Here is a 14,004-nt window from a genome sequence, read left to right on the forward strand (position 1 = left end):
TTACATCTTTTTTTTCTTTTTCTTTTTCTTTTTTGAGGAACAACCAAATATTACATCTAGTTAAATTAGTTTATACAAAACAGGCTGACAAAGAAAACATTACAAAATACTATTTCCAGTCATAAAGAAATAAAATTAGCTCTGTCTCTCTCTAATTGGACATTGTATTTCATTTTTGCAGGACTTTAATCCGTTCACTTCTTACGATTGTTGTTTCCCTCCAAGTAAAATTCTTGAAGAATGGTTCAGCCATCAAAGTCTCGGGAACTCTCTGACAATTGTCCTGCCCCCAAATTTGTACCAAGATGGTAATTGGATGGGACTTATTCTTTATGCCTTTTTCTCAATCCAAGGGGATCCAGGTGCCACTTTTAAGAATTTTTGTTCAGATCTATCAATCTCTCACTTCCTATATTTTCAATTCGTAACGAGCACAGGTGATTGTATAAAAGTCCAAATTTGTTGCACCTCTAGAATGGAACTCACGTGGTTATATAATCTAGGTGGATTTATTTGGATAACATATATACCGGGTGAGGCATCTGAGGATTCATGGTGACAACTGAGCCACATTGAGGCTTCATTTGTAAGTAAGTGGCCAAGTGTGATTGTAAAGAAATGTGGGTTTCGTCTTTTGTACCAGCATGATCAGGAGCAGTTTGAGCGAAAACTAAAACACTGCAATTGCTTGTTGTCAGACTTTAAGGATTGTCACTCTCAATTTTTAGCTGCTCAAGACAAAAGAACTGGGCGCAATCCTGATAACGAAGTAGGGCGTGGAAGAAATGTTCACTCCAATAGGCGTGTAGTAATCGCTGCTCCAGTGAAAAGACTTAGTTTTGCGCTGGAAATTGTTAAAACAAAGACTCGAATCCTCAAAAGTGACCTACTGGTAAGAAATTTTGAGTATATGCTTTACTTGAATGAAATATAGCATCTACTCTACTTGTGTCTCTCAGTCACACCATATTTCTATTTATTTGCAGGACTTTGATGGATGCTCTATATGTAATTCATGTTGCCCTCCAAGAGAAATTTTAGATTGGTTCAACCATAGTGATGAGCCCTCTGTGACAATTAATATACCCAAAAATGACTGGATGGGACTTGTCCTCTGTGCTTATTTTTCAGTGCACGAGGATCAAACTAATATCTTTCAAAATCCCAATTCAACACTTTCTCACAACCTCATTAGTCTTTTTGAAACTGATGTTGTCGGTCTAGAGCAAGAACTTCATATCCATTCGACCAATATAGAAGAATTCATGTTTTTAGAGATAGAAGGCGGATTTCTTTGGCTTTCCTATATTCCACGTTGCTGGTTTCCAGATTGGTTGAATCAATGCAGTTGCCTGAAGGCTTCAATTATGAGCGATTGGCCAGGTTCGATTGTGCAAAAGTGTGGGCTTCGTTTCTTCCACGTGCATGATGAGGAGGAGTTTGAGCGGATTATATATCGCTGCCACTTGGCTTCTGAAAATGGTGTGCTCACCAGCCAGCTACTTTTAATGTCTGATAATAGTAGTGCTGAGAATCCACTCGATGAAAATGGCCAGCATCAGTACAATCAACCCTGCCAAAGGAACATAACGGTAATTAATAAACCATAAGCATTTTCTTTGCCTAAAAATAATATTATGTCTCCCTCTCTTTAATTTATCTCACCCTCACTCATAAGACAATATTTTTATTTCGCAGGACTTAATTAAACGCATTGTTTATAATTTTCAAAGACCCTACGTGAAATTCTGGAGTGGTTTAGCCATCGGAGTTATGGGCCCCAAGTGACAATCCCTCTACCTCCACATTTGTATAATGATACTGCTTGGACGGGACTGGCTACTGGTGTGTACTGCGAAGTCGATGCCATTGGAGCTGCTTTGCTTGACATTGAAGACTCAGAAGCTTCTTACAACTTTCTTTGTCATTTAAAAGCCAGTCTTGAATCTCTCCATGTCGCTTCCCTAAATAAAGAAAAGCTCAAGATGATTAAGCAAGGTGATAGAAAGTTATTATAGAGGATACCACGCGAGTCATTTAAAGAATCGCTGAATCAATGTGGCTGGATTGAGGCTTCTTTTGTTATCGATTGCCTAGGCTTCACGGTGCAAATGTGTGGGCTCAGTCTTCTTTACCAGCATAATGAGGAAGAGTTTAATGAAATAATAAAACGCCAAGGTCTTGTTCCCTAAGTAGAAAGCGAATTCTTGAATAAACTCTCCTTAATTTTGCTGCTCTTCCGCTGTTGTTTCCTTCTTAACTTATGGGCAAGTCGTCCTCTCTGCCGTTTAACTTCCCGTTTATATTCTATCCCCCCCAAAAAAAAAAAAAAAAAAAAAAAATCTAGTTTATATAAAAAACAGAAATTCTTTTGATGAATCATTGTTATAACAATGTGATGTGATTGAATTCAATTGAAAATTCTAAGATACAACATCCAATTTTTTTTAGGACTTCCTAGTTCCTTATGTGTTTGTACCCAAAGAATCATAAGGTTGAAATTGTCCTTTAAAAAAATTAAACAATCCAAAAAAATTTATTTGTTCAATTAGGGAATCTAAGGTGAAACATTTAAGGAATTTTATATAAGGTTTTCCCATATACATATATATATATATATATATAAACATAGTTATTAAAAATCTACAAATGCGTTTTTTGTGGGGTCGAAAATTTTGTCAAACTAGTTGCAGAACCACGCAATGCGTGAGAATATATAATTATTTTTAATATGATATAATTCATAATATTATTTAATTCTAGGTTAACACAAAAATTATCATATCATGCAAATAATGCGAAAATATAAAGAATACCACGATGTGATGACTCAGGAAAACCTAATCGGTAAAAAACCTGAGGAGAATTTAACCTAGCTATCCTCAAGGTAAAGACAGATCCACTATGAAAGAATTGAAGTTTTTACAATAAGACTTAGACCATTGACATCCTCTTGCTACCTCATGTAGAAAACTTTATTACCACGACCACATGACAGCTCCGAGTCTACAAGTTACTTCTTTCCTTGATCTGCAGCAACCACAAATTCTCCAACTTGTGACTTTAAGACTCCACTCAAAAGTTTCAGATCTTCTTTAAAGTTCTTTATGCAGCAACTGAAGAAATCATCAAGTTCTTGACGCGAATCTTGATCTTAACAACTCTATGTGTGTGTATGAAAGTAAACATCTCTAGATCTCACAGAAGATTCAACACACAACTCTCCAAAGACCTCTAAAATGTAGTTAGGATTTTTCCTTTTATACTTGGAGCAAAACACTTAACCCTACACGTCATATGGGCTTGGGTTGTATTGGAATTTTTGCAGAAAATTAAATCTGCACGAATTTTGATCGATCGAGCCTTGCAGATTTTGTCCAATAAATCCTGCAATCACTTAATTCCAATTTTACATTAAATCACATTTTGAGCAATCCTAAACCTATACTCTATTTTGATCATGGTTTGCCAACATAATACACATCGAAGTTCTAATACATTAGTTCCTAAAGTCTTAGAACCTAACAAAAACTACTATTTCTCTCTCCTCTTTGGATTTTTTTTTTTAAAATAACACTAAAAGCCAAACTATTTTGTTAGTTAACACAGTTTTGAAACTATTTGAGTATCTAATAACTCGAGACCAAATGACTCGATTTTGGAGTTATAAATTGAGTATAACTTACTCGATTTTCAGCTGAGGTGGACACTTGCTCTAGTAGGCACCAAAATCGAGTCAAACAGACTCGAGTTTTGTTTAGTTTTGCTTCGTTTTCCTTCAAGAACTGGAGAAGAACTTTCTTGTTCTTCCAAGCCCCAAAAACCCATGAACAAAAGCAAATACAAAACCCAAAACAAATACCTGATTGATCGGATCTTCTCCTTTAGCAAGATATTCTCTAGAACTCCAACGTGTTTTTTCCTCTACTGGAGCGACAACGGCATCACTGGAGTGGCGGCGAGAAACCATAATCACATTAAGTCAGATCTAATTTCCCTCGCGTGAAGCCTTTGCCGCCATCGCCTGAAGCTTTCGCCGCCTGGGTTTAGTTAGAATCGCCGCATGGGTTGCTTCTCCTCTAGCAAGATCTTCTCTAGACTCCAACGTGTTCTTCTCCTCCACTAGAGCGGGTAAGAATTGCTGGGTATCGAAATCGAGTCTTACAAACTCGATTTCAATTTAAAAGAATCGACTTTGTAAGGCTCGATTTTCATGCCTACCTGGACAAATTTCCACATTAGCTGGAGCACGATGTTGAAATCACATGATGTTGAAATCGAGTTCAGTGTACTCAATTTAGCATTCCAAAATCAAGTCTAACAAACTCGAGATGCTAGTTTCCTAAATAGTTTGGAAATGATGATAACTAATTAATATGTTTGAAAAATGATGTTATTTTGAAAAAAAAAAATCCCTCCTCTCCCATTTCTCTCTTTCCTCTCTTTCTGTATCTCTATCTCTCTAGCAACCGGCACATATAAGCTTAGCCACCTAGTAGCAACCCAGCACCAAAGCTTAGCCACCACCACCACCACCCAATTTTCAAAATTTTATCCAATCAACCACCCCCACCCAAATCCCAACCCACCGACTGAAATCACAAACCCACTGCCCCCAAACCACAACCACAAACCCACTGGAATCCGCCACAAAACCATCATCTACCCACCATAAATCCAAAACAATAAACCCATTCACTACCCACACAAACCATCGGAGCAAACCACCACCACCTAGATTAGATTTAAAAAACAAAACCCAGCCAGCCACCGTTGTCCATGAAAGGAAGATTGTTGTGAACGAAACTGACCACCAAACTCCAATCTCAGCCACCAAAACCCACCACCAAACTTCAATCCAACAATCGTCCATCACCGATCCAGCGACTGAACGACTAAGCAACCCATCACCGACCGAGCAACCATCATCGATCCATCCAAGTTTGAGGGAGAAGTGCAGAGAGTTGAGAGAGGAGAGTTTTGGAGATTGAGAGCTCTGGGGAGAAGCATAGAGAGTCAGAGAAAAAGTGAGAGAGAAAAAGGGAATAAAATATTATTATTTGTGTTTACAAACCCATGAGTAATGGGTTTTAAAATAGCAACTGGAGGGTGTTTAGTTGAGTTTTGGTTGTCCGTTGGGCCTTGAAGTTTTTTGTTTTTGGGGGGGGTGGGGTCGTTTTAAGTAATAGGATCTGTTTTTTTTTTTTTTTTTTTTTTTTGGGTGGAGTCTTAGCTAATAAGAGTTGTGCGGCCTTTGGTGGAGTTGTACGCTTGTACTTTTGTTTAGGGGTGGCAAAATTGGACATGACCCGCAAACCGGCTGTCTCTTTTTTGCAATCTTGAGTATTCATCTATTCTAAACTTGATTTGTCTTATTCCAAGGATTAATTCAACACTAATCAACTAGACAAACTAAGTTATAAAATGTTACACGCTTACATTTGTTCATGATTGCCAATCTAAAAATATAGACTACAAAAATTATGGTTAAATGATATTATGTTAAATTACTAAATGTCCTCAAAACTTAAGCTATTAAGAAATGATAAAAATTTATTTATTTAACCATAATTCTAACAAAGCAATTGTAATCCTAGCACATTTTCCATGCACATTGCATAGTTGATTGTACTCACTACTTCTTATTTCTTAGCAAATGCTTATGTTTCCACATTAATAATGATAATGATAATAATGAGAGTCAAACTCATTCACAATACAAATATATGCATTGTCCTTCAAAAACTATAGAAGGAGTACATTATAACACCACTCACACTAAAATTTTTGAAATACAATTGTAATGCTATACATGAATTTGACAAATCGAAGGTTAGGCAGTAAGGGTCACAGAGGGGCAATCACTTGTTCTAAAAACTAACACTTAAGACCAAAAATGGAACTCCAGGCTACAACTTGTTTGATAACGACCCAACAATGGGAACAAAAACTAGCTTACATACAGTAATGATTTGGATCATGCAGTGCATTTCTTGGCTCATGTTCTTCAAATTTATTGGAAATATGGTTTGATCTAGTCAATAATGTCCAAATTTTTTTTTTGGGAAAATTTCTATTTTGTTCCTTAAAGTATCATAAATTTCAATTAAATCGAAAAAATTTTAAAAAGTGTGGAAAGCTTTACATGTTGAACCAAAAAAATAATATAAAAATTTTACATTGAACATGAAAATTTTACATGTTGGCTGTTGCTAGCTTTGTTGGTTGATGCATGTAGACTTGATTTGCATGCTATTGTCTAGGTCTCCATCTCCAATAATTATCTTATGCATTTGTTCTAAAGAGAGGCACGCTTTATAGGACGGGAAGCATAAGCTACCATCTCCTCAATCTCATTAGTTGCAACTTTTTAATTATCTTTAGTTTAGTCTCATTGTTGTAACTTGCAAATTGGTCCTATGAACCCCACATTTGGATTTTATAGCATTGGACATTGGCAGACTGCCACCTACACCTGCACTATCAGTGGGCCAAATTAAATTGCATAGGCTCATTGTTGCACGTCAATTGGGCCTACTTGGAAGCTAGGCGGTTGTGGGTCTATTTCATAGGCGAACCATTACTCGTTGATCTAGGTCAGTATAGAGATAAGGCCATAATAACTAATAAGGCCCGTTACTGTCAATAAGCTGTACTGTAGGTGGACGCAATAAGAGTAGTTTTACTTTTTATAGTCCTTTTTGAAAAGTCATACGTGAATAAATAAATTAAAAAAATTTGTCAACAAATGCACACTAACATTTCTTTCTTGCCAAACTAAGAGTCCGTTTAGATTGAAAGAAAGCGAGGAGGATTGGAGGGAAGTAAACTACAGTTGGCTAAAAGTAGCCTAATTTTAAATCAATTCTACTCTACTTTACTTTACTCTCCCTCATTCCCTCTCAATCCAAACGGACCATTAAGTATGTTTAAAAAGTTTCATTTTGATCCTCCATATTTAAGTACATTTTCAAATTGATTTTCTTGTTCATCTTTTCTCAGTGTCGAGTGAGTGTCCACTGTTTCTAGCTGTTAGGGCTTTAATTGTGGCTTTAGTGCCTTTTTTGTAACGTCCCAGGACTCATTAATGCGGGTGTTGATAAACTTCCAACAATAGGAAAGCTAATCCGTAATTGATCGAGGCATTAACCCCTCTTATTAATGATTTGCATGTGTTCGTCCATGCCGAGGTAGAGTGGATGATCTTTCTAACTGAGGTCGTCTGGGCATGAGAGTTCGTCAATCCCATCAGAAACAATGCCATGTTAAGAGGGGTAAAAAAAAAGAAAAAAGAAAGACTTGGTCAACAAGAGTGATTTTTAAATCACAAGAACATATTTGATCTCAAATGGCCAATATAATGCAACATTTACAATTCAATGTCAAAACAACAATACTTTTTTTTTTTTTTTTTTACATATCACATTTAGAATTTATATTTTTTTTTTCTATAAATTAAATTAATGAGACCGACTATGAGAATGATGTGAGTGAAAGGAGTATTTCTCCTATATATATATATATATATATATATATATATATATATATATATATATATATATATATGCGAATACTAGCCAAGAATTTAGTTTGGGGTCAGAAGTAAAGTTAAAAGACAAAGTTAAAAAAAATTGTTCCTCAAAATGTTAGTTAATATAAGTAAAAAAGAAATTAATTAAAAGATTAAATAAAATTTTAATTGTGATACAAATTTAAAATAAATATAAAATGTATTTATGTTAATTGTATAACATAAATATACTTTTTTTTAGTTAACATAAACATAAATATACAAATTAACATAAATTTGTTGGAGCATTTTTCTTATATTTAAATATCGCTTAAATAATACTCACTCAATTGATTTCTTATATATATTTTTAATCTATTCCTTTTGCATTTTGTGATATAAAGTTGTTGATTATTATTTTTATACAAATTTTGCAAATATTTCTTTTTCCATGTAAAATATGATTAATCCAATACCTATTTCATTTATGATTAAAATATACTTAACAAAGAGATAAGTGAATAAAGGAGAGCTTAATTTGAGAGCATTAAGTAACTAGAAAAAATGTTTCACTTATTAGTGAACCAAGAACCAACAGAAAACTACCAAAAAAAAAAAAAAAAACCATTTAAGCAAAAGTTAAAGAGTTTTGTACGTCAATTGACATATTTCATATTTCTAGAGATAATGTTTGCATATGAAATCTTCCCCTCCCATTAAAAACATTGCCCCAAAAAGAGAAAAAAAGAAAAAGAAAAAAAAGATATTTAGAGACTAGAGTGGGGTACCAGGTCCATCACTCCATGTGACAAACGTCCAAACAAACTTGACAGGCAAATAAACCAAGAAAGAGTGATCCACCTTACAACACATAAGTACAAAGACAAACGTTAGGACCGATTCTCGTTTTGTTCTTTAAATTGATTTTGCTATTAATGTAATCCTTATAAAAAAAAAAATCAATTTTATTTTGATTTTTACCATCAACCCACTAATAGAAAAGTCCTACGTGACAAATGAAGTGTATAAGTGGCTAACATTAAGTTGACGTGTTATTACAATAACTTTTTAAAAAACTTATTGGCCATTTAAAAAATTCCACATAAGCATATTAATAAATAAAAAAGCCACGTAAGAAAAATTAAAAATAAACCTACATTCTAATAAAAAAATTATTAAATTAAAAATAGTTATTTTAATTCTTCTCTCTCTGCCAATTCTCGTTCTCCCTCTCTTTGATCTTTCTCTTCCAGCCAATTTTTTTTTTTTTTAATAAACTCTCCCAACCGATTGAATGCTTTGAAATGGGGCTTAGCCTAAATCAAGTTTTCAAGCCCGACCATGGAGTTTTATGGATCAGTGGAGGCGAAGGATCGGTTTAGGGTGGTGGGTCAATTTGGATTCATGGGTTGTGGATTTGTGGGTGTGTTGTGCTGTTGTGAAACCCCAGACCAGTGGTGGTGGTGGTGGTTGCGAAGGATTGGTTTGGGATGGTGGGTCGGTTTGGATTTGTGGGTGTGTTGTGCTGTTATGAAACCCCAGATCGGTAGTGGTGGTGGTTGCGAAGGATCGGTTCAGGGTGGTGGGTTATGGATTTGTGGGTGTTGTGAAGCCTAGATCGGTGGTTGTGCTAGCTATGTTGTTGTGATGGTCCCCACGGGGAAGACTCAGGTGTGAAGCCCAAATCGGTCCTCAATCGTCATGGCGAAGCCTCAGATAATGGATTTGTGGGTGTTGTGAAGCCCAGATCGGTCCCCAAGGCGAAGCCACATCTCTACATCTCCTCTATTCTGCGATCTTGAGAATTTTGATGGGTATTAGGGAAAGAGATGGTTTTGAATCTGCTCTCACTCACTTTGATCTAGGTTCGTTTAGATTTTGTTGTCTCTTGGTGTGTCTAATGTTGATTTAGAAGTTTTTAGCTTATGATTTTTGTGGATTTGATGATAAGGTTTTGCTGGTTGCTAGGAAATTAATGAAAGAATTTGTTTGATTGAAATTTTGTGTATTTGGTTGGAAATCTATGTTATGAGAAATATTGTATTAGGATAATAATTTTGGTTGAACGTATAATTGATTTTTGTGGAAGAATTTGAGTACAAATTTCAGAATATTATGGGTTTCTATTCTTTTGTTCTTGTGTTTGAATATTCTGGGTTGTTGTTCTTATGTGTTCATGATCAAGATGAACACAGATTTCAATTGATGTGTTTTTATATTTTTAATTTTGTTTTTCTCTTTTTTATTTGATTAAAACTGATAATTTTTTTTTTAATTAGAAACTTATGTGGAGCTGATATGGCATTTTTTAAAAATCAAATAAAATTTATTGTTATTATTTTATTAGCCACATCAGCATCTAACATGCTACCTATGCACTTCGTAGATGCCACCTATGCAATCCGTCTACTACGTAGAAATTTTCTATTAGTGGATTGACAACGGGACCAAAATAGAATTAATTTTCTTTTTCTCAGAACTATATTAGTAGCAAAATCAACAGGACCTGCTTGAGTTGAATGAACCGGTAGTTGGGCCTTACTGTTTCTCGACCCAAGCCTAATGGGATCAAGCTTTCTGGCATCCCACAATATTATAATATTTTGTTTTTGATAATATACTATACTTATAAAATTTGTATTTGTCATGAAATTTAGAATTTTTTTTTCTACTATACATCTTAGAGTGATGCTAATCATTATACTACACATTTTACTACAAATTTTTTACAAATTGATATAGTCAATTACAATAAAAAGTAAGTTAAACATTTATTTATTATGTTTTAGACACCAAATACATTAATTGCTATACAGTTTATAAAAGTAATATAATAAAATAAACTATGTTTAGCATTTTACTTTATTATATAACTCTTTCAATTATGTTATATATATATATATATATATATATATATATATATATATATATATTTACGTGTCAATATTTTAGCCTATTTATTTTATAGTCTAATTGCAAAACCAAGCTATCTCCAACACCCCCCCCCCCCCCCAAAAAAATACCAATTGAAACTGATTAATCCATTCAATTTGTTGTAGTTACTAATACGAATGTCTTGACTTGGAATCAAAGGCTTCATATTGCGGTGGTCCAGTGGATGCAGCACATGGTTTGGAAAAGATCAATCAAATCATTATCTCTCTCTCTCTCTCTCTCTCTCTCTCTCTCTCTCTCTCTTTGTTTGCATTAATAAATTAATAATGGCTTACTGTTGGACTTCGGGGTTGGAGTACCTACATAATGGTTGCAAGCTAACAATAATACACACAGATTTAAAGACTTCCAACATTTTATTAAATGAAAAGATGCAAGCAAAGATTGCTAATTTTGGGTTGTCTAGGGCTTTTACAGCTGAAAATGACTCTCATATGTCAAGTTGTCTTGCTGGTACACTTGGATATTTTGATCCTGAGTAAGTGTCAAGACTTAATGAATTCCTTATACTTTTTTTAACTACAGGTGGAATATATGATAGTTTTGTGTACATAAATTCAAATAGTATTACATAGCTTACCATGAATGTTTAAATTTTCCACTACTTAAATATCCCCATTTTTCATAAAAGGAACATTACAAGAAAAATATGTTTATTACAAAAAAAAAAAAAAAATCATTACATTGACATCAAAATCATTACAAAAGTTGATGTGAAGTGTTGCGATAAAAATTAAGATAACAGGTTTGGATAACAAAAAAAATTGTTGCAATAAATTATATATTTTAATAACAATTTTAATAGAATGATATATATGTTATTACAATAAATAATTTACTATTTCTAATATATTGTAGTAATAGGCTCTTACTTATGAATCTTATTGCAATAGATTGTAAATGATAGACAAAAATACTTTGAGTTAAGTTATTGCAACGATATATTAGTTGTAATAAATATTTGTTTCATATTTTTCATTAAAATAGGTTGTAAAATAATTAATATCAAGTTATCTCGCTTCATGGTTGTCATTAAAATAGATTGTAAAATAATTGGTATTGCAATGATTTTTTTTTCTTTTTAGGTTATTGCAATAAATTTTCCTAATGCAGTAAAATTTAAAGTTTCAATTGCAACCGATAATTATTAGTTATTGCAATAATTTACAATTTTTATGTTGCAAGGACTTTTTACTTGTATATGTGATATTGTGTCTAATTTTGTTGAATTAACTCTTGATATAATAGATTTCTTTTGCTGTAGTAGAAATATATCAAGTATCCTTAAGTCTTAATTGAACCGGTAATGTTCATGATATTAATGGCATTTTTACAAGAAATTAGTCTATTAGAATTCCAACTCACAACTCACTTCACTAGTTGGAGTTGTTTTTTATTTTTATTTTTTTAATATAGGCTAAAATGCAAAATTCACACTCTATATTTCACCAAAATTCATTACAATCCTCTAACTTTACTTTTGTTCATTTCAATCTTGTAACTTTCAAGTTTATTCAATTAAGCTTTTTCCATCAACTTTTGTTATATGTTATGGTTAATTTTACAAATTTTTAAATTTTTCTTCAAATTTTTTAAATTAAAAAACTTCAATTAATGATTCAAAATATTTTCCATATTTTTTTAATTAAAATTTTAACAAAAGTTTGTGGAAATTGCTTAATTGAATAAATTTGAAACTTAGATGGAGAATAGAAATAAACGAAAGTAAAGTTAGCAAATTGAAATGAATTTTTAAGAAACTTAAATGGTAAGTTTAGCATTTTAGCATATAATGTAGGTTTGTTTGCCAACAACTATTACATACGTAACGTAAAATTCAACAATATTAATCATTCAACTATATAATGTAGCTAGTTGACTAGATCTAAGAGAATGAAAAACATATCTACATAGTTTTGGGATTGTTAAAAAATGTTAATAACTTGTGTTTTACATACAGATTTCGAAAATCTGGAAGCTTTAGCAAGAAAACTGATATCTATAGCTACGGAATTGTTCTATCTGAACATTGGACATCTTCATTAAAAATACCATGAAGTTCCAATTAAAATACAAGGCTCTTGGCCTAAACGGGGTTGTTTAAAGGTTTGCTTTCCAACAACTATTACATACGTAACCTAAAATTCAACAATATTAATCATTCAACTATATAATGTAGCTAGTTGACTAGATCTAAGAGAATGAAAAACATATCTACATAGTTTTGGGATTGTTAAAAAATATTAATGACTTGTGTTCTACATACAGATTTCGAAAATCTGGATACTTTAGCAAGAAAACTGATATTTATAGCTACGAAATTGTTCTATTTGAGCTAATCATTGGCCACCCAGCAATAATAAGAGGACCTGAAGAAAACACACACATAATTGACTGGGTTCATCCTATAATTGAAAGTGGAGATAATCGAAACATTATTGATCCAAGGTTTCATGGACAATTAATTTGACATCAATTCTGCCTGGAAAGCTGTGGAGATAGCCATGTCATGCATAGCACCAGTGACAATCCAAAGGTCGGCTATGTGTGAAGTATGTGCAAAGTTAAAGGAATGTTTGGCTCTGGAGATGGCTTATGGTAGAAGCCAAATAATGGTGACTGGGGGCAATAAGACAATTTCAAACAATCAGTTCATAACAACCTCTTTAGAGCTTGAATCAAATATTGCTGCCCTTCCTAGGTAGATGTTAAACAATTTTCTATTTGTTTGCGGTAAGTACTTCCTCCTATGCATTATGTTCTATCATCTATGTCAAATATGTAGTATTAATTACATTCGTATTTCAGAAACTTCTTATATACTTAATTTCATGTTTGGATCTGTTTTTCAATTTTGTACAAAGGGGGGCATTCTTCTATAGCTTATAATGCACAATTTTTATTGTGAATGAATTTATTTTTTATGATGGATTGATGGGTGAGTACCATCTACCATGAAATATGTATGCAAAATGCATTAGAGTACGTGTCTATTAGTCAGGCTCTATTTGTTCCAATTTTGAAACTTTGGATTTAGAGTCTGTTGAGGGGAAAATTTTGATCTTCCCAAATAGAATATGGGGTAGCCAAGCCAAAACTCGACAATGGGCCCGTGAAATAAAGCCCAAAGGCTTTCGATGTTGTGTAAGTCCGCCCAAGCAAGAGATGGAGGCTACACCCTAACAAGAAGACAACAATAAAGCACAATAAACATGTTATTATAGTTAGTTTGTTATATTATTAGTCATTTTTATAGCGTCATAGTTCAAATCAATCCTCCAGCAGTAAAGGTGAAATTACTCTTAAAAGTCCAGAAGTTAACGATTAAATAAATTTATGAAGGTATTTAGTCCTGGAGATCCTTGTGTGTCTCGGTTAGGGGAATTTGTAGTACTTTTCGCCATCATTACATCAATGTTAGAGAAAAATTCAATTGTTACAAATACATTATATCCTTCATTATAATAATAATAAACAAGGATTAAAGACTCCATAGTTACAAATAAAAGAGGAAAAATAGGATGGAATGAAGTGAGAGA

The 14,004-nt window shown here is 33.2% G+C and overlaps 1 pseudogene; it reads left to right on the plus strand.

Annotated features, from left to right (window-relative positions):
• LOC142634704 (uncharacterized) overlaps window positions 1-14,004 on the plus strand; it is a 36,862-nt pseudogene that overhangs the window by 16,441 nt on the left and 6,417 nt on the right.

This window comes from Castanea sativa, chromosome 5, assembly GCF_040712315.1.
Source record: "Castanea sativa cultivar Marrone di Chiusa Pesio chromosome 5, ASM4071231v1".
Lineage (NCBI taxonomy): Eukaryota > Viridiplantae > Streptophyta > Magnoliopsida > Fagales > Fagaceae > Castanea > Castanea sativa.